The sequence below is a fragment of the Anabrus simplex genome, chromosome 5 (genome assembly GCF_040414725.1).
Source record: "Anabrus simplex isolate iqAnaSimp1 chromosome 5, ASM4041472v1, whole genome shotgun sequence".
Taxonomy (NCBI): Eukaryota; Metazoa; Arthropoda; class Insecta; order Orthoptera; family Tettigoniidae; genus Anabrus; species Anabrus simplex.
In genome coordinates this window covers 250,045,288-250,070,668 of record NC_090269.1, presented here as the reverse complement: position 1 = coordinate 250,070,668, position 25,381 = coordinate 250,045,288, and positions in this window count along the sequence as shown.

Genomic DNA, 25,381 nt, shown 5'->3' with positions numbered 1-25,381 from the left:
CTCTGTTGTTGACTTCTTCATAAACAGCAGGAAAGCTGAGCGCAGAGCTGACAAATATAAGCACTGATCTAGTAAAACCATTCTCAGATGTAAACTGTTATAAGCAACATAACATGAACATTAAAGTATATACAGTCGCTCAAGAAAAGGAGGAAGAGGAAAAAATACAATGAGCGCATGGTACTGTGTATGCTCTTCTCAGGTACAGTTTCTTTAAAAACAATTGACCGAATAAATATAGTGTTCTTTGTGGGTAATCACAGTGTTTTCATCTGCATGGGTGGAGAATATTATGATGTAATTAATATCAAGTCTGATAAAATATTAAATGCTAGCAACATAATATACCATACACTCATTCAATTTTCCTTTAGCTAGATGTAATTAACCAGTGCATGATATGTACTTTAGTTGAATTCCTCCAAAGAATTTGATTTTAATGTGCATTACACAATGAAAAATATATTTTGCGGCCTAAAGTCTGTGTACATGGTTAATATTATTTTCATTAAATTTGTTTATGTACCACTAAATAATTCAATCTCATCAGATCATCAAAGAATATTTCAATAAGCAGATGGGTAGTGGCCAAAATAGAGTCACCTCTAACATTTAGACAGTCCATTTTTTGGCTTCAATAATAATCACTAACGAAATGATTACAATCAGAACGATAAATTATAAGAATAATGCTATGAACTCAGTTTAAGTGGCCATGTCCTCTTCAGGAGAATGCAGCTTAGAAAGCGAAAACCACAAAGCAGCGAACTTTAATTTTGCGTATGTTGGGTACGTAATAAGCCACAAGAATTACAGCTAAAACCTCAATTTAGGTAATCGATATTCTCATATTGATAATATGACGAATAAATACTACAAACACCGAGCTCGATAGCTGCAGTCGCTGAAGTGCGGCCAGTATCCAGTATTCGGGAGATAGTAGGTTAGAACCCCACTGTCGGCAGCCCTAAAATAGTTTTCCGTGGTTTCCCATTTTCACACCAGGAAAATGCTGAGGCTGTACCTTAATTAAGGCCATGGCCGCTTCCTTCACACTCCTAGCCCTTCCCTGTCCCATCGTCGCCATAAGACCTATCTGTGCCGGTGCGACGTAAACCAACTAGGGAAAAAAAAAGAAACTACAAAGCGTTGGCAGAAAATGAGGGACAGCGAAATATTCCGCCATTTTTTAATTATTTAAAGCATTTCTGTCATATTCCCCAAAGTTTTAAGGTTCTTGAGCAAAACTATAATGTAGAGGGAATAAGTAGCGTATGTAGAGTTTGAAAATCCTAGCTTGTCAGGAAGTCAGCAAAAGATCTCGGGCCGACCCACAGCTGGACAGAAAGCGTAATAAATTATGTGTACGTATGTCCAACCCTTGTCCTCTTTCCCTATGGGGTCGGGTATGGAGTGAAATGAACAGTCGTAGCGAGCTTTTACGACCGGATGTCCTTCCCGACGTCAACCTCATCAGAGGAGTTAATGAGATGAAATGAATAACGTGATATGTGATGTGTTTGTGGGCAGGGAGTGGGGAAACCCGGTGCCGGCACATTGCCTACTCCTGACGAATAACACCAAGGAGTCTGTTCAAGGCTTAATGTCTCCATACGACAGACGAATCACCATCAAGAGTGTCGTGTATACACACACCTACATATAATACGTCAATATTTACGATATATTAAAAATTAAAATAATTTTGAACAAGGCAATTGTACGTCTGAGGATGACCTCAAGGGAACGTCCAAACCTGTACCATAAATCTCGCAATTTACAGTCATTTCATTTTAGAATTTTATTCAATGATGGATGATGATTTCCCACTTACTCTCCTGAAACAGTGTCAATACGGATCGAATATGAAGTTCCTTACATATCCAAGACAATGATGTTCATGATGACGATGTTTAGGAGGAGCAGATGAAAGAGGAAGAAAATACAAAAAGACGATTATAAAATTATTCTTAGTTTTTATTGAATATTATTTAGCGTATGGTGACTAACACGACAGTTGACAAAGTACTAAAGGTTGTATATAACGCATAAGGAATGAATTACAGTACTGTCGATTAAGGCTATAACCCACGAGGACGATTGAAATGATAAAGTATATATACAAGCAAAAGAAATAAAATTTACTAAGAGAAAGCTACTAACAAAGCTGAGCACCAGATCATAAGATTTAACAGGACGCATTAACGACCACACCAATCAGCTTGCTGCTGTTGAATCCTTTCAGTAAACATTAGATATTGTATTGTATTGTAGATACATCATTGTATTGTTTTTGTAATCTACGCCTGATACGTTACTTTTTCTGGAAACGAGACCCTTATCGTTCGATTTCTAGTCCCAAGAAACCTCTAGTATATGATTTTCATATCAACAGCTAATGTGGTGTATATATCTAAAAACAGTTTATCTTGACTATGTGAAGCTGTGTATAAGTATATACAAGGTGCCAGTTAAATGGAGGAGAAAATCAAAATGCTGAGTGTGAAAGGATCGTAATATAGATTTTTACACTGTTCTACATTGAGTACAGTTTGAGAACAAACAACGCACTTGGCAACATCTAGGAATACCTACACGTGGCCGTGTTCTAACCAGTCTTGGGAAAACAGGCACGTTCGTGCAGTGTGTGTGTGTGTCATCTACACAATGGACACGTGAGGGAAACTGAACCACTGCTTCACCGAACACTCACCGATAAGAATAGGCACGGTTTGTCACAGGTTCGAGAAAGATCCTGTGAGTTGCAAACTTTGGTTAACTATATGTAAACGGTTGGACTCGGTTAACTGTAAAAAAATGCGTATGTAATAATAATAATAATAATAATAATAATAATAATAATAATAATAATCATCATCATCATCATCTGTTAACCCTCCAGGTTCGGTTTTTCCCTCGGACTTAGCGAGGGATCCCACCTCTACCGCCTCAAGGGCAGTGTCCTGGAGCTTCAGACTCTTGGTCGGGGGATACAACTGGGGAGTATGACCAGTACCTCGCCCAGGCGGCCTCACCTGCTATGCTGAACAGGGGCCTTGTGGAGGGATAGGAAGATTGGAAGGGATAGGTAAGGAAAAGGGAATTTATCGGCCCTGGCTTTAAGTTAGGTACCATCCCGGCATTCGCCTGGAGGAGAAGTGGGAAACCACGGAAAACCACTTCCAGGATGGCTGAGGTGGGAATCGAACCCACCTCTACTCAGTTGACCTCCCGAGGCTGAGTGGACCCCGATCCAGCCCTCGTACCACTTTTCAAATTTCGTGGCAGAGCCGGGAATCCAACCCGGGCCTCCGGGGGTGGCAGCTAGTCACGCTAACCACTACACCACATAGGCGGCAATAATAATAATAATAATAATAATAATAATAATAATAATAATAATAATAATAATAATAATAATAATAATGTTATTTGTTTCACGTCCCACTAACTTCTTTGACGGTTTTCGGAGACGCTGAGGTGCCGGAATTTATTCCCGCGGGAGTTCTTTTACGTGCCAGTAAATCTACCGACACAAAGCTGACGTACTTGAGCACCTTCAAATACCACCGGACTGAGCCAGGATCGAACCTACCAAGTTGGGGTCAGAAGGCCAGCGCCTTGACCGTCTGAGCCACTCACCCGGCAAAATGCGTATGCATACAACAAACATTTTTCTACCTCTGGCTATGAAGACGACTTTAAAAATAGTTTGCTAGGATTGCCTCTAAGGAAAACACTGTAGTTAAGTGCTCTTCTATCTCTGAAACTACTAGGTCATCCGGAAGAACCAGGTACATGTAATTCAAATTCGGCCTTGCTACTTAAATTAAGAATAGCTCGTTTAGCTGTCTTGGAAAGGCTGGAAAATGTAAGCCCAAAGAAACCAGGCGCTGAAATAGAAGAAACGTTTACGGATATCTCCACTCAAAATAGTGAATGAGGGCTGTGTTCACTATATTCATTATGAGTAATTACAGGAGAAAAGTGAATCTCTAAAGAAAGCAGTTCACGATTTGAAAACAAACTAGAATGTTTTGAAAGAACAACGAAAACATTCCATAATAATTAGCGATAAAAACTGGAATCATTGCAAACGCATTCGGAAGTACATATATTGATAAGGCACAAGAATTGAAACGAGAACTATGCTTTATAAATTGAAAAACGAAGACAACCCTGTCTGACGAACTGGCTTGCGGTTACTCTCACGTGGAGGAAAAATGACTTGATGGGCGAGCGGAGACATTTCCAATTCAGTAATAATAAGGTCTCTACCTCCAAAAGACTATTACTTCGGCAAGGTTCAGCTTGGATTTCCTTTACACTCGTCAAAAACTTTAAGCAGGTAGTGCGCGAAGCTTAATTGTTGTCCCACTATTCTTTATAACGTACTGAACTTGGTGTCAAATAGTGAAAATTTGCCCACGTCAGGTAAATTTTGTGTTCTGAGCTTTAATAAAATTCACATAATCAGCAAGGTTGTTTACGCTATTGGAATTGACAACATTCTTGGTCCCCATTCGAATGCGATATATAAATTTCGTTCATCCTAAAATGCTTTGACTGTAACGTAAAGCGGACTAGTATTTAAGTGGATATTGGTAGGAATAGCACTATCATCACTTTACTCATTTCTGAGCTTCGTGAATTCTCAATCCTGAACGATTTTCAGCTCTTCATAAGGTATATTGAAGAGGTAAACCAGCGAGTTTCTTAATCTGTACTCTGTCCTTCTCCCTCTTCGACCTTCCCTTGCGTTTGTAAATCGGGGAATTGATGATTGAAATGTATTACCTGCAGCTATCTATAAGCCTTTTCCGAAAAATGTAAGATGCTTCAAGAATAGACTCCAGCATTCTGTAAACTGCGTGAAAATTTATTTTTGATGGTGCCATACACTAATGCAACGCTCAATCCACTGTAAATTGTACTATGAAGGTATCTGAATTATTTAAGGTATTTTTGAATTTATATACGAACGTGCTGTATTTACATTGCCACCGGGATATTTCCCAATTGCGATGTATTTGTTAATAATAATAATAATAATAATAATAATAATAATAATAATAATAATAATAATAATAATAATAATCATAATAATAATGCAAAACTTAGGCACTATAATACAGTGATCAAACCTGGACCTCAGAAACGAAAATTTTTTGGCCCAGTTTTTATAGATGGAATATGGAGAGAAAAATCATCCCAGGAGATATATTGTCATTCTGAAAAAAAATCTCACACTTTTCGGAAAAGACGACTGAAATTTTATGGACACATTATCAGAATGAACACTAACAGGATAACTAAAAGATTCTCAATCTGGCCCTTTCATTAAAAACCAAGAACAGCTGGCCTGGTGAAACTGAAACAGATCTCCAGGAAATCAATATCTCAAAAGACATTGTACAGGACAGATGTAAATTCCGAACCAAAATCGACAATCATCACATTGAAGACAAACCCAACACCAGAGCTACTATAACTTGGACAGAAGAGCGAAGGAAGAAGCTCAGCGAGAGGATGAAGAGATTTTGGGAGGAAAAGAAGGCCAACACATCAGCTAAGCATTTTTCACTATTGCTAGTAAGGCACCAAAATTCGTCTTTACTGCTGACAATGTGAAAAGTGGCATTAGGAACTCTCAAATTATTAATAATTTCTCCATCGATTGAGATCTCTCCTGTCCATCCATCAAGAGCTTTGCTGAGGTAATGCGGGCATAGGTGTTAAGTAATTGATGAGATAGGATACATACCAGTTTCATACCTTAAGAAACTCTGAAATATTCACAAATACCAGCACTTGTCTTCACAGCGGCAGTTCCAATAAATGTGATGGGAATCCATATTCTACAAGTACCGGTCACAACTCCCAGTTAACACTACCGAACGCCTTTGTGTATTTAAGGAAGTGGTTTGGGGTAAGAACACAAAACTCACTACAGTGACATTTAAATAAATCTTCTTCTTAATCTGTTTATCCTGCCCGGGTTTGTGTTTCCCTCGGACTCAGCGCGGGATCCAACCTTTACCGCCACAAGGCCAGTGTCCTTGAGCGTGAGACTTTCGGTCGGGGGATACAACTGGGAAGGAGGACCAGTACATCACTCAGCCGTCCTCACCTTCTATGCTGTACTGGGGCCTTGATGGGGGGTGGGACGATTGCAAGGAAGAGGGAAAGAAGCGGCCACGGCATTAATTTAGGTACCATTTAGGCATTTTCCTTGAGGAGAAATTGAAACCACCGGAAAACATTTCGAGGATGGCTGAGGTGGGAATCGACACCCCCTCTACACACGTGACCTCCCGAGGCTGAGTGGAGCCCGATCCAGCCCTCCTACCACTTTTCAAATTTCCTGGCAGAGCCGGGAATAGAACCTGGCCCTTCGGGGGTGGCAGATAATCACACTAATCACTACACCACAGAGACGAACCGTTTAAAAACTAAGAAATTCAAACGAAAATTGAATTATGATGAACTATCTACATTATATGTTATTGATCTTCAGAATAAGAATGCATGCTTGTCCTTAGGTTCTCAGTCTGACCATCCAGTAAGAGAGAAAATCGAAGAGGCCCCTTTATGACTATTTGCTAGGCTGTCAAAAGAGGACACTTGAGTAGGACTCTTTGCTTGTTTGTTTAATTTCACTAACAAGTTGGCAACGAAACTCAGTTAAGAGAGTGAGAGACCATTAAAAAATAACGCCAGGTTGGTGGGGTGGCTCAGGGGATGCCAGGTAGACTGACAGCACTAATGATATACAAAGGCTAGAAGTGGCTGCATGGACAAACATATAGTCCTCATGGGAAAGACGAGGCGAGTGAGAGCCATGAGAGCGATCAGGTGACCTCTTTGCTCAGGAATTAAACATTCCAATTACTAGCCACAGAACGGGAATTCCACTGTGCCTTACTGTGAACTTTGAATTAAAGTAGATGCACACAAGAACGAATTTTCCGAAGTATGACCCAGCCCCATTTTACAGTGTTATATTTATACACGCAGAGAATAAATTATCTACAATCTGTAGAAAAACCAGTCTGCAGTGATATGAATCGAGGGCTTTGAAAAGGAAGCAGCAATCCAGAAAGGAGTGAGGCAAGACTGCCACGCAGTAAAGGAAAGCAAAGAGCAATTCGGAAATGGAATCAAAATCCAAGGAGAGGAAATCAAAACCCCGAGATGTGCTGATGATACTGTTATTTTGTCTGAGACTGCAGAAGATCTGGAGAAATTGGTGAATGGTACAGACAGAGTCTTGGGCGAGGAGTACAAGATGAAAATAAGTAAGTCTAAAAGTAATGGACCGAACTCGATAGCTGTAGTCGCTTAAGTGCGGCCAGTATCCAGTATTCGGGAGATAGTTGGTTCGAACCCCACTGTCGGCAGTCCTGAAGATGGTTTTCCGTGGTTTCCCATTTTCACACCTGGCGAATGCTGGGGCTGTACCTTAATTAAGGCCACGGCCGCTTCCTTCCCACTCCTAGCCCTTTCCTGTCCCATCGTCGCCATAAGACCTATCTGTGTCGGTGCTACGTAAAGCAACTAGCAAAAAAAAAAAAAAAAAAAATGTAATGGAGTGAACGAAGTCAGGTGATTCAGGTAATATTACATTAGCAAATGAAGACTTAAATGCTTTTTTTTTGCTAGGGGCTTTACGTCGCACCGACACAGATAGGTCTTATGGCGACGATGGGATAGGAAAGGCCGAGGAGTTGGAAGGAATCGGCCGTGGCCTTAATTAAGGTACAGCCCCCGCATTTGCTAGGTGTGAAAATGGGAAACCACGGAAAACCATCTTCAGGGCTGCCGATAGTGGGATTCGAACCTACTATCTCCCGGATGCAAGCTCACAGCCGCACGCCTCTACGCGCACGGCCAACTCGCCCGGTAAGTCTTAAATGAAGTAGATGAATATTGTTACTTGGGTAGGAAAATAACCAATGATGGCAGAAGTAAGGAGGACATAAAATGCAGACTAGCGCAAGCAAGGGAGGCCTTGCCATCTTGACCACGACGACTTTGCTATGAGCATGGAGATTCTCATGGTTTTTGATTTGGACAGTTGTTATTAGTAGGCTGTGTAACCAATATTGTTGTATTTTGTAAAGTTTGTTATATTTTATCATGAGAGTTTGCATTTGTTATTTAGTCTGCTGACAGTACAAGTGAAATTTGCTCAGTGTAGCTATATATTGTGCTTCGTGAATAAATAAATACGCAGTGATATAGGAATTAGAAAGATGTTTTTGAAGACCTTCATATGGAGCGTTGGACGGTATGGAAGTGAAACATGGACGATAACTAGTTCAGAAAGAAAGAGAATAGAATCTTTAGAAATAATGTGGTGTTGGATAATAATGCTGAAGGTGAGATGTATAGTTCGAATCACGAATGAAGAGATACTGGATCGAGTTGGTGAGAAGAGATTGATTTTGCTAAATTTGACGAGAAAACGAGATAGAATGAGAGGATGCATCTTAAGATACAGAGGTCTTACTCAGATATTCTTTTTGAGTGAAGTGTAGTGGTAGGAACGGTAGGGGTAGACCAAGGTATGAATATGACAAGGAGATTAGATCAGCTGTAGGATCTAGTAGTTACGTAGAAACGAAAAGGTTAGCACGAGATAGGTTGGCATGGAGGGCTGCATCAAACTAATATATGGACTGATGACTCAAACAACAACACATATTTATTTATTCTGTTTTATTAAGAAATACTACCTGAGCTATATAACTTACATGTATATTCATCTTTCGTAGATCTAGAGAAGGTGTAACAGGATACCATGTGAAAAGATGTTGGTGATCCTGAGGGATTCCGGAATCAGGGGAAGGTTATTACAGGCAGTCAAAAAACATTTATCTTGTAAATCAGGCATCACTGAGAATTGAAGGTAGAATGAGTTCCTGGTGCAGAGTAGTTACAGGGATTAGACAAGGCACAGAATCGTATTGTTCATAGTTTATGTGGATCATTCACATAAAGGTATAAGGTGTAAAATGTCAGGAATGAATTCAGTTGGATGATGGTAATAATAATAATAATAATAATAATAATAATAATAATAATAATAATAATAATAATAATAATAATAATAATAATAATAACGTAGAATATCTGTATAAATAAACTTGTAGGGGGTCCGCTGTCTGCAATTTCGTTTGGTTAGCCCATTTTTCAGATATTTGTCCGCTTTAGGTCAATTCAAGACCGTACCAGTGGTTTTTATTTTTTGTGTCTGTTTGTTGTTTCACCATCATGGCAAAACGGCTGGATATATCTCGACCAGACTTCATATTTAGCGTCTACTCATCCCTGGGAAGGTTTTAATATGATTAAAATTCTCTGAATAAACAAGGAATTTATAGGAACCAAAGAACATTTTCTTCCATTTCTTACATATTATTTTTCGTAAAATCTGTTGACTATATATGAAACGTTCCTTCATTATGAACAAAATTTGTTATGTAGATAATATCAGTTAATCTTCAAATAGCGGAAAAAATTACTACTTTCTGCGGGTCTCGTGCTCTGCATTGACTGACCGACAGACCGACAATGAACCTATAGGTTACTGAGGCAATGTCTCTGACTGCTTTCCCGCAGGGAAAAATGTTTTGCCATTTTCGTCATCATTCCTGTAAGGTCGTCGTTGTTCCTTGCTCAGAAGGCAGGAGAGCTTCAATCGGCCATTCTGCGTGATATTGGCGGAATACCGTTGGAGGTTTCAATCGTCCTCAAATATCACTAAGGGGCGTTGTTGATACAGTATTTGAACAGTACTGCGGAGTGTAGCCCATTATTTCACTCCGCAAGCTGTTTTCTGGCATTTGCTATAATTTTTACTGTATTTCTATTCTACTTTTGTTTTCCGCTTTAATTTCTTGCGTCTGCCTTGCCTCTTTAGGCTTAACTACTAACACCATATCATCCTCTTATCTGTTTACGTAAGAATCCCTGCACCTAAATCTTTCCTATGTTACCGCCTTCTAATATCCGTAACTCATACCACCACAATTTATTGAGACATAGGGTCGAGGGATACAACTGGGGAGGATGACTAGTGCCTTGCCCAGGCGGCCTCACCTGCTATGCTGAATAGGGGCCTTGGTGGGGGATAGGAGGATTGGAGGGGATAGACGAGGAAGAGGGAAAGAAGCGACCTTGGCCTTAAATTAAGTACCATCCCGGCATTTGCCTGGAGGAGAAGTGGGAAACCACGGAAAACCACTTCCATGATGGCTGAAATTGGAATCGTATCCACCTCTACTCAGTTGACCTCCCGAGGCTGAGTGGACCCCGTTTCAGCCCTCGTACCACTTTTCAAATTTCGTGGCAAGGCATGGAATCGAATCCGGGCCTCCGGGGGTGGCAGCTAATCACACTAACCACTACAGTACCTAGGCGGACATTATTATTATTATTATTATTATTATTATTATTATTATTATTATTATTATTATTATTATTTTTATTTCTTTCTTTCTTAATCTGCTTACCCTGAAGGGTTGGCTTTCTTCACTCGGACTCAGCGAGGGATTCCACCTCTACCGCCTCAAAGGCAGTGTCCTGGAGCGTGAGACAATGGGTCGGGGGATAGAACGGGGGAGAATGACCAGTACCTCGCCCAGGTGGCCTCACCTGCTATGCTGAACAGGGGCCTTGGTGGGGGATGGGAAGATTGGAAGGGATAGGCAAGGAAGAGGGAAGGAAGCGGCCGTGGCCTTAAGTTAGGTACCATCCCGACATTCGCCTGGAGGAGAAGTAGGAAACCACGGAAAACCACTTCCAGGATGGCTGAGGTAAGAATCGAACCCACCTCTACTCAGTTGACCTCCCGAGGCTGAGTGGATCCCGTTTCAGCCCTTGTACCACTTTTCAAATTTTGTGGCAGAGCCGGGAATCGAATCAGTCCCTCCGGGGATGGCAGCTAATCACACTAACCACTACACCACAGAGGCGTACACTATTATTATTATTATTTAATAACAAAAAGCAAAATACGATATGTAGGGCCTCCATGTGTAAAAAATACGTATGGAAGAAGAGAACACGGAGACGGAAAAGTATGTTTACAATGGCTGATAGAAAAAAAAAATAAGGACATTTAAATTTCAGTTACCATATACTCAGAACTGAACTCTCTGTCTATGTGGTAAAAATTAAATGGCGTATTGTACCCGCTCAAAGCCTGAGTCCCAACCAGCATTTATCTCAGGGAGTGTTACGGTCCGAATCCATCGCAACTAATACTCAATAAAAAAATATTTTGAGATATAAGATCTCAAACTAAATGTAAGGGCGTCATCCAATCAGTACTACAGGGTTGAACGGGACACTCTAATCTTTATCTTTAAGGCTCATCATAAAACTCATAAATTATATATATATTCAGATCAAAGGAAAATTATGAAGGCTCCGTCCTAGGAATGGGGACGGATATTTAAACGGTCACCAAGGGTTTACTATACTACAAGAACAAGAACCTGGAACTGTTTCCTTGCAAATGCTAAAGGAGCATTTTATTTAAGTAAACAAATTAAACTTTACACACAATCAAAATCTGTTGACCCTTGATTTGCCGGTAATTTGGCAAATTATTCCTGAAAAATGATTACATAATATTTACCACCTTTGACCACCCTTCCATTTGGGTGGTGGAACCGTTGATGTCTGAAGGTATCAGATTTACCTTCGTTAACACCATGACCATATTTGATCATGGACCAATTACCTGTTGGCTAAGTAGGCGCGATCACATGGACCATGTTATCGCCTCCACTTTGATTGAGATGAGACCAACCCGGGAAACTACAAACTCTCCCCGGGTTCCTAACCAAGATATGCTAATCGTTAGTTGAAGGAATACGACAAAGGGACTCTAACCTAATGGTCCAGATGTAGGGATTTGCCTTCATTTTACACATATTAACTTAACTTATTATTTACAACCAATTGACATTATTTCGTTAATTCGCCAGCTGGCTTGCCTAGTATCATCCATCATCAGCATCCGAAATAATACAAAAAATAAATTTAAAAAATTTATTATTATTATTATTATTATCATTATTTGTGTAGATCATGATTAACGTAACCCGTAATCATCCTCGGACTAATATTTCAACCTTTCGCGATTTTATTTTATTTTCATCTGAAATAAATAAAAGTACCTTCTTTGATTCTTCTTCTTCTCCTTCTTCAAATATTCTCATTATTATTATTATTATTATTATTATTATTAGTTAAAATCTCAAATTTTTCATTTCAACTCCCAACATCATTATTATTCTTCTTCAAAAAAGTGGTTTTTTATATTTATTATTATTATTAATTTAAAAAAAATTAATTTCGCCCGTTACACGGTAGTCCACTCTTAATATGTTTAACGCATAACCCCTTTTACAATTCCGATTTATTTTGGCACTAATCAATCCAGATATGATTTACTTGGAATATTATTATTATTATTACTTCTTTCGAGAATCTTGATTTTTATTCCCCATCTTTATAATTTGGTCACATACGTTCTCTCCCAAACAGAAATCACCAAGATCCGAATTCACATCGGTCGGGACATACTAGTGTTCGAATCCGCCACCTTATTTTCGTACTGCCGTTAATTCATGGAGACCATATGCTCCTAAGACAATTCTCAAATCCCATAACACCTCGCAGTTGGGCAAATACCTCCAATCTCTGCAAGTGTTAAATTATTTTCCATTTTGAAGTCCATTTATCCATTGGAACTCTTCAAAACATTTTCACAAATTAACCCTCGGTGTGTGGACTCTATTCCGCCACTCAATACACCGGTATATAAATACAACCTCTATGTGGGCCTTAAGATCCATCTATTTCTTCATCAACATCAGTACAATTCACTTTCATTTCGGGCCGGATTTCTGTCCCACAAAACTCCAAATCTCAACTTTTGGCTCAAATCCCTCTGGACCTCAAACATAGCGTGACCATATTATAAAAGTGCCTATCTCGTTTCTACCAAATTTATTTATGATTATTATGGAGTCCAAAAACGTTAAATCAACAATTAGTGTTAAAACCGGATTCAATGCACAAATTATAATTATTCACGGCACATGTGATCTCCACATTTAAATTACTTTAATTTGCAATCATACTATCCAACTAGGCCCGTGCCTTTATTCTCAAAGATTATTATTAAACACGCCTTTACACATTACCAAATTTTAATGTATTACTTCGACACTTGTACATATTATTATTATTTTGTCCACTGGCGAACTTCGCGATATTTACAAACAAATCAATGGACTTCATTCCGTCCCACAACAATTTAAATCACTTGGCAATCCTACCTCTGGATTATCTTAACAACATGCCTTAATATCTATAAAAATTCCGATAACGGAAAAACACTTTGGAAGCACTCCTAAATGAATATTTACATTATCTTTACGTGAAACGTGCTCCATATCATAGCAAACAACTCAAGCACTTGAATGAACAACTCAACCCTACTATACTCTATTTAATATTCAAATTATGATGAGTGCTTGATCTAATCTACATTTTAATTTGTCCCTTTGTCTATCTATCTTTGAACTTATACGAGCCGTAACGGCTCGTTTCACAATCAAGTTACCATGATAAATTAATATGATTTCCTCCCCCTAACGATAGCAATCTATAAATATATTAAAAGGTACTCAACTCTGCCATTGTAGCCTGCTAAAACCGGACGAGAAGCCATAGCCCCTCCGGTTTTTAGCAATGCATTCCACTGGTATTCATGCCAGCTTGAAGAATTAATCCTTGACCCTTTTCAACTTTACACATTTTGAATAAAGACAAATAAATTAACTGTTGCACTTTGGAATAATTTCCACCCTAAATTCTATTCACAAATTTTACACTCTCGGCCTTGTATCTAGCCCACTTAATGTAGATTTACATTCTTCATTCCTTTCCCGGACACTAGGAACATGGGATACCTCGGGTTTCCCTTTACAACGGCCCGTGCGCGCACTTGAATTTCCCGTCTCACGTTCGTGTAGCTGACCAGGTATCAGTTTAGAATCGACTGTTTACTAGGTTACATAAACACTCGTGACCGTTCTCATGTAACGCACTTCCTAATCTGTTGGCAGAATCTCACACTCCGTAAGTTATGCTTTACTGAGTCCTGTCTATTTGAAACACTTCAAACTAGTATACTGCTCAAAACTGTAATATGAGCTACATCACGTCATGAATCACTGTACTATGTAACAATATAATACTTCGAACCCTACTCCACGAGTAAGTACACACTCGCACCCCTGGCGTAGTCACGGCTCGAACGGTTTGTCAAAAGTAGTTACGCACCACTGGCGTGGTGACCGCTCGAACACAATATCAGAAGTACTTTCGCGTCCTTGTCTACGACCTCATATTTATACTTGTATCCCCTCTCTTCCGAGTTCAACGGAGGTCATCTTAGGGCGCACAGTCCCGATATCTTCATACGACAGTTTGCGGTTTGTCCCGTGGCTTTAATATATGATCCAATGATGTAATTATGTTCTCAAATGCTCTATACCAATTCTCAACTATTATCGTTCGCTGGTAATGGATATATTCGCGAATTTAGCTGCCGTATCCCGGCTCGGGGTTTCGCGCTCTATTGTGGCGTCCTTTGCCTTCAGCCAATCAACGAATAGCGTCCATGAATTCTCAGAATTTCACCATGCAATCCCCCGTAATTATTAACTTTTTATAAGTTTTATGGTATAGTAAGGCTCCTAAATTCCACTTTATTCTGAATCGATACTCCACATCCTTCTATCAGTTTAATCCACGGAGTTAGCCTCGCTAGTGCTTCTTACAATACGAAGTTGTCGCCTTGCTTTGGTCAAGTGAATTTTTCCATTGGTCCACCTTAACCACGTGACCGGGAAGGCTCATATTTTTTTCTTCCAGTGCCAACCCCGCTTTCAATTCCCGCTAGTTACATGGAGATACCTCGCCATCATTTCTCAGAAATTTGCACCCGGCTCCCTGCGCTGTTGCTACAACCAAGACTGCCCGGGGCTATGAAAACATTGGCAACAAGTTATCCTCTCTCTTTCCTCGTTGTCACAAGTTCTGAGAAACCTAATTCTGTCCGTCATTGTGTTTGTTAATCTCACTGGAGACAACATTCTGTGGTATGGTGAAACCTGCCATCTCGGCCTGGCCTGTTCTTACTGTATGTACAGTAAGATACTATTTATTCTGAACATGAAATATATATTCCTCAATAATTCATCATAATTACAATTGCATGACGCTTATCACACCCCCACCAGGGTGCAGCATGGCTTTTAGTGCCGGGAGTGTCCGCAGACAAGTCCGCTCGCCAGGTGCAGGTCTTTTGATTTGACTCCCGTAGGCGACCTGCGTGTCGTGATGAGGGTGAAATGATGATGAAGACCAGACATACACCCAGCCTCCGTGCCAGCGAAATTAACCAGTGTTGGTTAACATTCGCCGGGAATCGAACCCGGGACCCCTGTTACCAAAGGCCAGCACGCCAACCATTTAGCCATGGAGTCGGACTGTCTATGGGGTATTCTTAAAGGATGTCAATGACGTATCCTTAACCTTTTCCATCCCATGCCTGAGTTAATTCGGATGTTAACATGTCTCCGCTGTCCCAAGCACGAGTTAACTCGGATTAAAGGGAATGCGCTCTTCCGTGTTCAGTCCGACGCTATATTATTTTGTTGTTCATCACATGCTCTGTTCAGATGACGGAGGACTCGTTAATCGCCTTACGGTATTTTGAAGATAATTACGTGCCTTGCTTTTTTCTTTCACAGCTGTCTTCTGAGATGGGTGCGCTGAAGTGTAAAGAGAGCATGAAGGAAGATTATATTTTAAGAATTTTAGCGAATAATGATGAACCTGACTTTTATAAGCACAGTCAATATAAGTTACAATGAAGCAAACTGTAGACATTGATCACGCCATTGTCAAGTTCTGATAAAAGAGACAACTGCTAACGTTGTCGTTCTATGGCTATTTGGTAGCTGTGAAAATACAAGGGTCCGCCTCTGTGGTGTAGTGGTTAGTGTGATTAGCTGCCACCCCCGAAGGCCCGGGTTCGATTCCCGGCTCTGCCACGAAATTCGAAAAGTGGTACGAGGGCCGGAACGGGGTCCACTCAGCCTCAGGAGGTCAAATGAGTAGGGGTGGGTTCGATTCCCACCTCAGCCACACTGGAAGTCGTTTTCCGTGGTTTCCCACTCCTCGTCCTGGCAAATGCCGGGATGGTACCTAACTAAAGGCCACGGCCGCTTCCTTCCTTCCTTCTTCCTTGCCTATCCTATCCAATCTTCCCGTCCCCCACCGAGGCCCCTGTTCAGCATAGCAGGTGAGGCTGCCTGGGCGAGGTACTGGTCATTCTCCCCAGTTGTATCCCCCGACCCAATGTCTCACGCTCCAGGACACTACCCTTGAGGCGGTAGAGGTGGGATCCCTCGCTGAATCCGAGGGAAAAACCAACCTTGGAGGGTAAGTAGATTAGAAAAGATAAAGACAAAGTCACCTCCGTACAGGCCATGAAGGCCCTTGGAGGAGTGGAAGATAAATGCTTCCACCATTGTTAACCGCGGCACGTGATGGCCGGCCGCCTTTGTGCCCAGGAATTAACCTGGAACTCATTTTTGGTGTAGGCTGAGTGAAACTCAGGGCCATATGCACATCCGGAAATGGAAATCTCGTTTCTTAAATTTTACGTCTTCCTGACAGGGATTCGAACCCACGTCCTTGCGGGCGAACCGAGCACGCGTTTACCGCCTCGGACAGGCAGCATTCAGATTAAGAAAGAAGGAAAGAAAATACAAGGTATTTTTAGCCTATTACAATCGTTGTCGAAACATCCAGAAAAATTTGATATGGGGCATGAAAAAGGCTGAAAAGAACTTGGGAATGATAACAGGCCTACGAATTTCGCTAGCTGACGAGTGGAATACATCCAGCATCCCGCTGTTATATTGTGCAATAAAAGTCAGTTCACATTTCTCGAAAGATACGTTGGTACAGCGCGGGCAGTGTCATGGTACTTTACTCTGGATAAAACGACGGTGCACGTCATATCCAGTCAGGCTTAGACAGTTTTCCACAGAACAAGGATGGACTTCAAAAAATATCTTTTCAATCTTGTTACTGTGATAATGACAGCCGAGTGAGATGAGGAAGAGGAAGTCATCTGGTAGCACTCTTCCAATAATGGGGTATGAAATGGGCGGAGCAGGAGGATCACGAGACAGTCAGCGAATCGAGAGCAAGTCACTCGAGAGTACGTCTACTACATGGAGTGAGACAGACTTGAGCTAGCAATGTGCGGCGTGCGAGTTGAGTAGTGAAGTGATTTGCCCGGGGAACTACTCTACGCTTTGACAAGACCTACCGGAGAGCAGGAGTTCGAGGTGCTAGAGGGCTATGTGGTCAGCGAAATTATGGAAGTGGAAAACTAGAAATCGAGTGCACATGTAATAACTGTACGCAATACCTTAATACATTTAGTGATAGCACAACATACTACTACTCTGAGTAGCAATATTAGCCTAGATTTTACGATTGTGATAACCCGCCACGTAATTATAATTATTTTGAAATAATGATTCTTAACACAAATGTACAGATATACCTTTATATTTCGTAACTATAATATATCCACGGCTTCATCCACGTTTAGGAATTCAACCACTGGGTGTTTTAAATTAATTTACTTCAAAGCAAAACAAAAAAACATAATATTTATAACACACATCGCTTTTACCCAAAATGCACGAAGTACATTATCTTATTTAAATTATAATTTTCTTGTATGGTACAAATAATAATAAAACAATATAAAATACCTTATATTGTACAAAAAGTAAACTATTTTTTCCTTATAGAGCTTCCTTATAAACTATATTACGGATCCTTCCATTTAGAGCTAAGATATAAAGAGCGTTTTCCTTTCCAACTCTTGAATATCTTACGTACAACTGACCACGAGAGAAGGATGGTTAATGAAGATCTAGTCCCGCAACTCTAATGGATTGCCCTTGTGCCTTGTTGATGCAAGTAGTGAAACTCTAACAAATGTGGAACTGAAGACGTCTAAATTGAGGATGTATATCAGAAGGGATGATTTGAATCCGTGGAATGAACCCTATTTCATAATGATGGCTTCAATTATATTCGGCTCCAGTTTCTTGACTGAGAGCCCTGTTCCACGACAGAAGAACAGAGGATTCATATTCCTGAAAAGGATAATCGATGCCACAATCTTCAGCTCCAATATGTTCGAAGGGACTCCAGGTGACTCCAGTTGTTCAGAAGCTTGTCATGTAGTTCTGTGGCTTGGTTCTAAAAGGGCCAATGTCAAAAAACCTGTTTTTGAGCTATGAGCATTTGAAGTTTTGCTTATAGTTTTCCAATTATTTTTTTCAACAACTGACTTTAAATAACTTTATACTTTCTTTGTGGAAGTCACCTTATTAAACGCTATTTTTTCTATCGTATTCTTTAAAAATTGCCAGGTCTCTAATCTTTATTGATAACCTAACATTGTTGGCAAGGGCTTATTTAATTACACGTTAACTGTTCGTTTAGTACTTAACAGAGACATTGGCCCTTTTAACATATTGCAAGCCAGGATAAAACGCTTTTGTATCACTTAATATTTCAATTTTGATTTTAAAAATGACATTAGCCCTTTTAAAACCAAGCCACAGAGTTGATAGCCCCATCTGCACTGCCTGTAGTGTCAATAGATTTGTAAATTTGTAGAACACTGGATAATTCTTGTAAAAGTTGCTTGTTGATGACGCTGATATCTTCATTTCTTGGAGCAAGAATTGATCTTTTCGTGATCGAAGAAATGCTGTGCCTATCTATGTTAAACATTTCGGATCCCTGCGTGCTGTAGATTTGGCAGAGCAACGCACACATTGAATGAATATTTCAGGAGACCCTTGGAAGTTTGTGAATAATATAATAATTGCGAACGTCTCCGTTATTATCGTGAAATAAAACATGAGAGATTATATTTTATATTAATATATATGTATATAATTATATTTAGCTTAACTTTTGTAATATTCTGTTTTCCAATACCGCTAATATTAACGGAGAAGTATGACATTTCCGATTTTTGTCCCCTTAATGTTACTACGCCACTGTATACTAATACAATAACATATATCCCAGTGCCTTCCGCGTATATCCCTGAAATTAAATAAGAAACAAAGTATTTGGAATGTTTTGAAATATACTTGTGGAGAAGAATGGAAAAAGTGAAGTGGACAGATAAAGTGAGAAATGATGAAGTACTAAGAAAAGTAGGAGAGAAGAGACACGCGATGAAAACGATATGGAAGAGGAAAATATCCTGGTTGGGTCACATACTACGTAGAGATTGCCTTAAACAGGGAGAGGAAGAAGAATGTTTGGAATGTTAACAGATGTCAAATAAGGGAGGAGCTGTGAACCACTGAAGCAAGATGCTCTGGGCAGAGAATCATGAAGGCTGTCCAGTTGATACCTGTCTCAAGACAGATTCACAGAAGAAGAAGAAGACCAAGCAAGTCGGTCAAGTCGTTTTCCCATTATGTTTACTCCAAAGGAGAGGCAGTAAAAGGTAGAACTTAACCAGTTTTCGACTTTGGCATACCTAACCCGATATAAATATGAACTATGAGGGCAAACTTTGAAGCATACAGACAAAATTGTAATTTTTTTAATGTTACAAACCATCACACCGGGTTTTATCAAGTTCAGAGCATTCTCACATGAGTAAAAGAAATGCGCGTACTCGCCTGTTTTAGCTCACAATTACTCTTCACTGTCTGTCATCCATAACAATTTCTTTGCGTTCTTCTATCATGCTTAACCCCTTCACATCCAATAAAAACCACCTAAGCAAGTCCTGTCTGTCCTAAGGTATGTTCTCTCAATATATCCGTTCTCCTAATCAAAATTCGCTCTGTTAGTGTTTGGCTTATCTGATTATAGACTGGTTTGATGCAGCTCTCCATTCTACCCCACCCTGTACTTACCTTTCCATTTCTATGTAACTACTACATCCAGCATTATCATGTGACACCATATTTAAAAACATCCCATTCCATTTCTACCTGAGATAGTAATTAATGTCCATGTTTCACTTTCATACAATTCTGCTTCATATGAAAGTTTAAAAACACATCTAATTTGTATATCCGTATTTGAAGTAAGCAAATTTCTTTTCTTAAAGGAAACTCTCCTTGCTTGTGCTAGTTTGCATGCTATGCCCTTACTTTTGCCATTCTTAGTTCCCTTATTCAAACACCCAAGTAAAATTTTAAGACTTAATTTCCTAACCTAATATTTGCTTTATCACCTGACCACGTTCGAGTCCATTCCAGTACATTTGTTTTGAATTTACTTATTTTCATCTTGCACTCCAAAACTTCGTCCCTATCGTCCAGCAATATTTATGCAGATTTTCTTTAGACTATTTCAGAATTCTGAATGTCTTTCCTTGGATTGTGATATTTATTCTCCAAATTCCTCTTTGATTTCCTTTACTTCCTGTTCTATATAACTGTCGCAACGGAGAGATGACAAACTATAGCCTTGACTCACACCTTTCTGGATTGCAGCTTCTTTTCATAGCCCTCGATTCGTATTACTGCAGACTGATTTTTCTATAGATTTTAGATCATCTTTCTCTTTTCGTATTTGATCCCAGTCACCTTCAGATTCTCAAATTGCTTGGTAAAACCAACGTTATAGAATGTGTTTTCTAAATCTACGTATGATATGTTCGTGGGCTTGTCCTTCTTAATCAGATTTGACGTAAAGTCAAGATTGCTTCGCGTGTCCTGCGTGTTCTTCTGAAGCCCGAGTAATCATCTCTCAACTATGTTTCAAATTCTCTGTCCATTACCCTATAAGTAATTCAGGTTACGTGTTAAAAGTTTACAAGCGTGAGATAATGAACTAATGGTGCGGTATTTTTCACACTTGCCAGCATCTGCTTTCGTCAAAACAGGTATAACAACATTCCTTTTGAAATCGGATGGCACATCTCTTGAGCCATACATCTTACGTAATAAATGGAATAACCTCGCCGTGGCGGTTTCTCTCAAGGCAGCCAGTAATTCTTAGAGTATACTGTATAATCAATTCAATTCCAGGTTTATTTTACTATTTAGATCTCTCAACGCTCTGTCGAATTCTGGCCTATAAATAGGGTCTCCTATTTCACTAGCATTAGCATTCACTTCTTGATCCAGAACCATATCTTCTACTTATTCATTGTGTTCCTGCCATGCTTATGCTTTGCTTTTCACCCCTAGAAGGAGTTTTACATCCTCCGGGCACCTAATATCTATATGCATAGTTTTCCTTCATTTACCTCTATGCAGCACTTACTTTTTCTACAGTTATACAACCTTCAACACTCATGCACTTATCGTTCTACCATACTTGCTAATCTTTCTATCATAGGGCGAGTTGGCCGTGCGGTTAGGAGCGCAGCTGTGAGCTTGCATCCGGGAGTTGCATCAGTGAGTTCGAACCCCACTGTCGGCAGCCCTGAAGATGGTTTTCCGTGGTTTCCCATTTTCATACCAGGCAAATGCTAGGGCTGTACCTTTATTAAGACCACGACCGCTTTCTTCCCATTCCTAAGCCTTTCCTATCCCATCGTCGCTATAAGACGTATCTGTGTCGGTGCGACGTAAAGCAATTAGCAAAACAAAAATCTTTCTATCTACTTAATTCTTTAGACGCCTGTATTGGTGTCTTCCGTCGTCATCTGATGCATTCTTGTACTTCAATCGTTCGTCGATCAACTATAGTTGTTATCAATATATTCTTTTTTTTAGTGTTATTTGTTCGGGGCGTCGACACATGTGGATCTTTTGCCCCTACTGGCACCATATTTTATGAACCTGCATGTTATTCGAATGGCGGTAGTGTGGAATGTTGTGTGTGAGGAAAGGAACATTAAGGGCGTCACAAACACCCGATCCCCAGGCCGGGGATATTAATCATTACAATTAGAAACCTCTGACCCAGCCGGGAATCGAACCCGTGGCTACCGGTTGACAGGCGGACGCGTTGCATCCTACACCGCGGGGCCGGACTCAATATGTTCTTTCTTTTCTTCAGCAGTCCTACTGATCTCATTTCTTATATCATCATTAGAGAGGGGAATTTGCCTATTTGCCTATTTTATTCCTGTGTTCAGAAACGTAGGCTTTTGAGATATAAATCTGTTTTGGGGTCCTTTCAGCTAGATGTTGTTGGTTTTATTGTGCCTATAAATGCCTATTTCAGGGGTTTGTGCCTATTTTGATTATATTTGCCTATTTGATGCCTTTTTAATCTATTTTAAATAAGACGATTTTATTCCAATAACTGATGTGCTCGACAGAATTATCTTCTCATTTTTCAAGATCTGTTTACCCCATGAACAAAAATGGGAATTCTTGGAAGTCACCAGAAACAGTTCTTGGGAAATTTTCCGTCAGGAGAAACAAGGAACAATTTGACAACGTCAAGCTACGTTGCACAACAAATACCCCTTAAACCTCCTTCTCGATGTGAACTGTAGTACCTTACGCTTTATTTTCAGAACGTGTTGTGATTTAATGTGAAGAAGAAGTGCGTCTGTGACAATACGCAAAGAAAAATCACCGGGTGAGTTGGCTTTGAGCTTAGGGGCGCGCAACTGTGAGCTTGCATCCAGGAGATAGTGGGTTCGAGCCCCACTGTCGGCAGCCCTGACGGTGGTTTACCGTGGTTTCCCATTTTCACACCAGGCAAATGCTGGGGATGTACCTTAATTAATGCCATGGTCGCTTCCTTCCCACTCCTAGGCCTTTCCCATTGCATTATCACCATATGACCTATCTGTGTCGGCGTGACGCAAAAAAATTGTAATTGCAAAGAAAAATCGTCGAAGACCTACTTGCTGAAGCGTTGGATCACCGGTGATCCCAATTTCACTACGGATGAAAGGGTAGTCTTCTGCCAAGCTTGCTGTAAGGAGGTAAGTTCGTTTGTTCCTTTTATCCTTTTTTTTGTGACTGAACTACCATCGCATTTCATTGTAGTATTTATAGGCCTATTAAATTACGTATTGTGGAAAGTTGTTTTGTTGCAATGCTGTATTACTTGTGAACTTTCAATTATTTTATATTGCTAAAATTTAAATAATCCTTTAATTACTGAACGAGGAGTTAGAAGGCCGGTAGTCTCTTGTTACAGAGTGGATGAAAATGAAAAAGCGGCATTTTGAACTCTGATATTCACTTCCTGTGAAAATAGAGATTTACAACTGAAATATTTGCTTTCTTTCTTAATCTGTTTACCCTCCAGGGCAGGTTTTTCCCTCAGACTCAGCAAAGGATCCCACCTCTACTGTCTCAAGGGCAGTGTCCTGGAGCATGAAACTTTGGGTGAGGGATACAGCTGGGGAGGAGGACTAGTTCCTCACACAGACAGCCTCACCTTCTATGCTGAACAGGGGCCTTGTGAAGGCATGAGAAGATTGGAAGCGACGGGCAAAGAAGAGGGAAGGAAGTGGCCGCGTCCTAAAGTTATCATAGGTAACATTCTGGCATTTCTCTGGAGGAGAAGTGGGAAATCACGGAAAACCACTTCGAGGATGGCAGAGGTGGGAATCGATCCCACCTCTACTCAGTTGACATCCCAAGGCCGAGTGGACCCCGTTCCTGCCCACGTGCCACTTTTCAAATGTCATGGCAGAGCCGGGAATCGAACTCGGGCCTCCATGGGTGGCGGCTAATCACGCTAACTACTACACCACAGAAGCGGGCTACAACTGAAATTTAATTTTGAAAAGTCGTGAGTATCTTTCACCAGCGCTATGCGTAGGCTCTAGTGAACTCTATTACGCTTCGACTAAGCCTTCACGAAACATAGGATAAAGATCGAATGTGGTGCAGCTAGGACGATGTCACAGAGGCTAGACGTACAAGATGGCACAGCTAGGACGATGTCACAGCTTGTTTTACAAGGCTGCAAAGACTATCTTTACAAGATCAAGCCAGTGAAAAGACCGGTGATCTGGATTGGTGAGGTCCGGTTAGTACCCGTTGTGCTATGGGAGGCAAGCAAAAAGAGGGTGCGTAAGCTCTATCATCCTATCTAGTCTTGCTAAATTGTGACAAAACGTAAGGTTATGCGTGCATGCACGACAGTTTCAAATTACGCGATTTTCTAATTTTCAACGAGTGTGTCAGCCTTGTGGGCACACATGATGCAGGATGTATTGCAGGCAACAGAAAATAGTCTTCATGACAGCTGACCCGGCTGACCAAAGCCTGAGAATAGCAACATATAAAATGTTTACAAATCTGAGATTTATAGTACCTCCGTTTTAATTCTTCTATATAAGTAGGAATATTGCTAGAGGCAGCTTGGTGAGTCCCTGGCAAGCATAGAGGAAGGATCTCCCTTCTACGCTACTCAGGTATCGTTTCAGGTCATTTTTATTATTTTTTCACCTGGTGAACTCGACAGGAAACTGCCAGATTATAACTGAACATTTTTGAGAGCATATTTCCATGTAAATTATGAATTCTCTTGTTCCTTCTTTAAAGTATTGTACTTCTAGAAACATCACCTCTGATAGTCTTCCTCTTTTTTTTTTATGAAACAAATGCATGTTTATACTAAACATTATTGCCAATTAGCCCAGCTGTAGAAATTTAAGATTCAGGAACAATGCAATTTAAGTCAATTTTATTATATTTCAGATCAAATGTGAAAAGATACCATATAGATCATTTTATAAATACTGCAATGCGTTTGACACGAGTACAGAAAGCTGTGTCATCGCAGCTTTTCTACCTGTCAACTGTAAACAGCGACCAACAACAATTTTCTATAGACCTGCTGCAATGGTGGGGGTAATATCCCCCTGCATAAACTGGAGCGTCTTCAAACTGCAACAAGCTGCCGGGAGCAATCACCGAGTTGGAGAAAAGTGGCTTTCCCTTAGTGGTATTATTCAGGGTTGTGGAAGAAGTCAGGAGAAGTTTCGACCGAACCTCTGGGAAGGTAGCCGCTGTCAGCGAAAAGTTCCATAAGAGTCCAGCAGCAAAATCCATGATGGAAAGCGACGATAAAAGTAGTCAGGGTGCTACAAGGTGAGGTAGATGAAGCAATTGAACTGAAACCAGACGAAGTGGCTTCATTGAAGTTTTGTACAATCACTTCCTGTGATGTTGAGAGATCTTTCTCTCAGTACAAAATAGTCTGCCGACAGAAGAACAAGATTGTTACTGGAAAACATTGAAAAGTTGCTTGTTGTAAATTCCTTTTATAGTAATTGAGTGTGTTATTA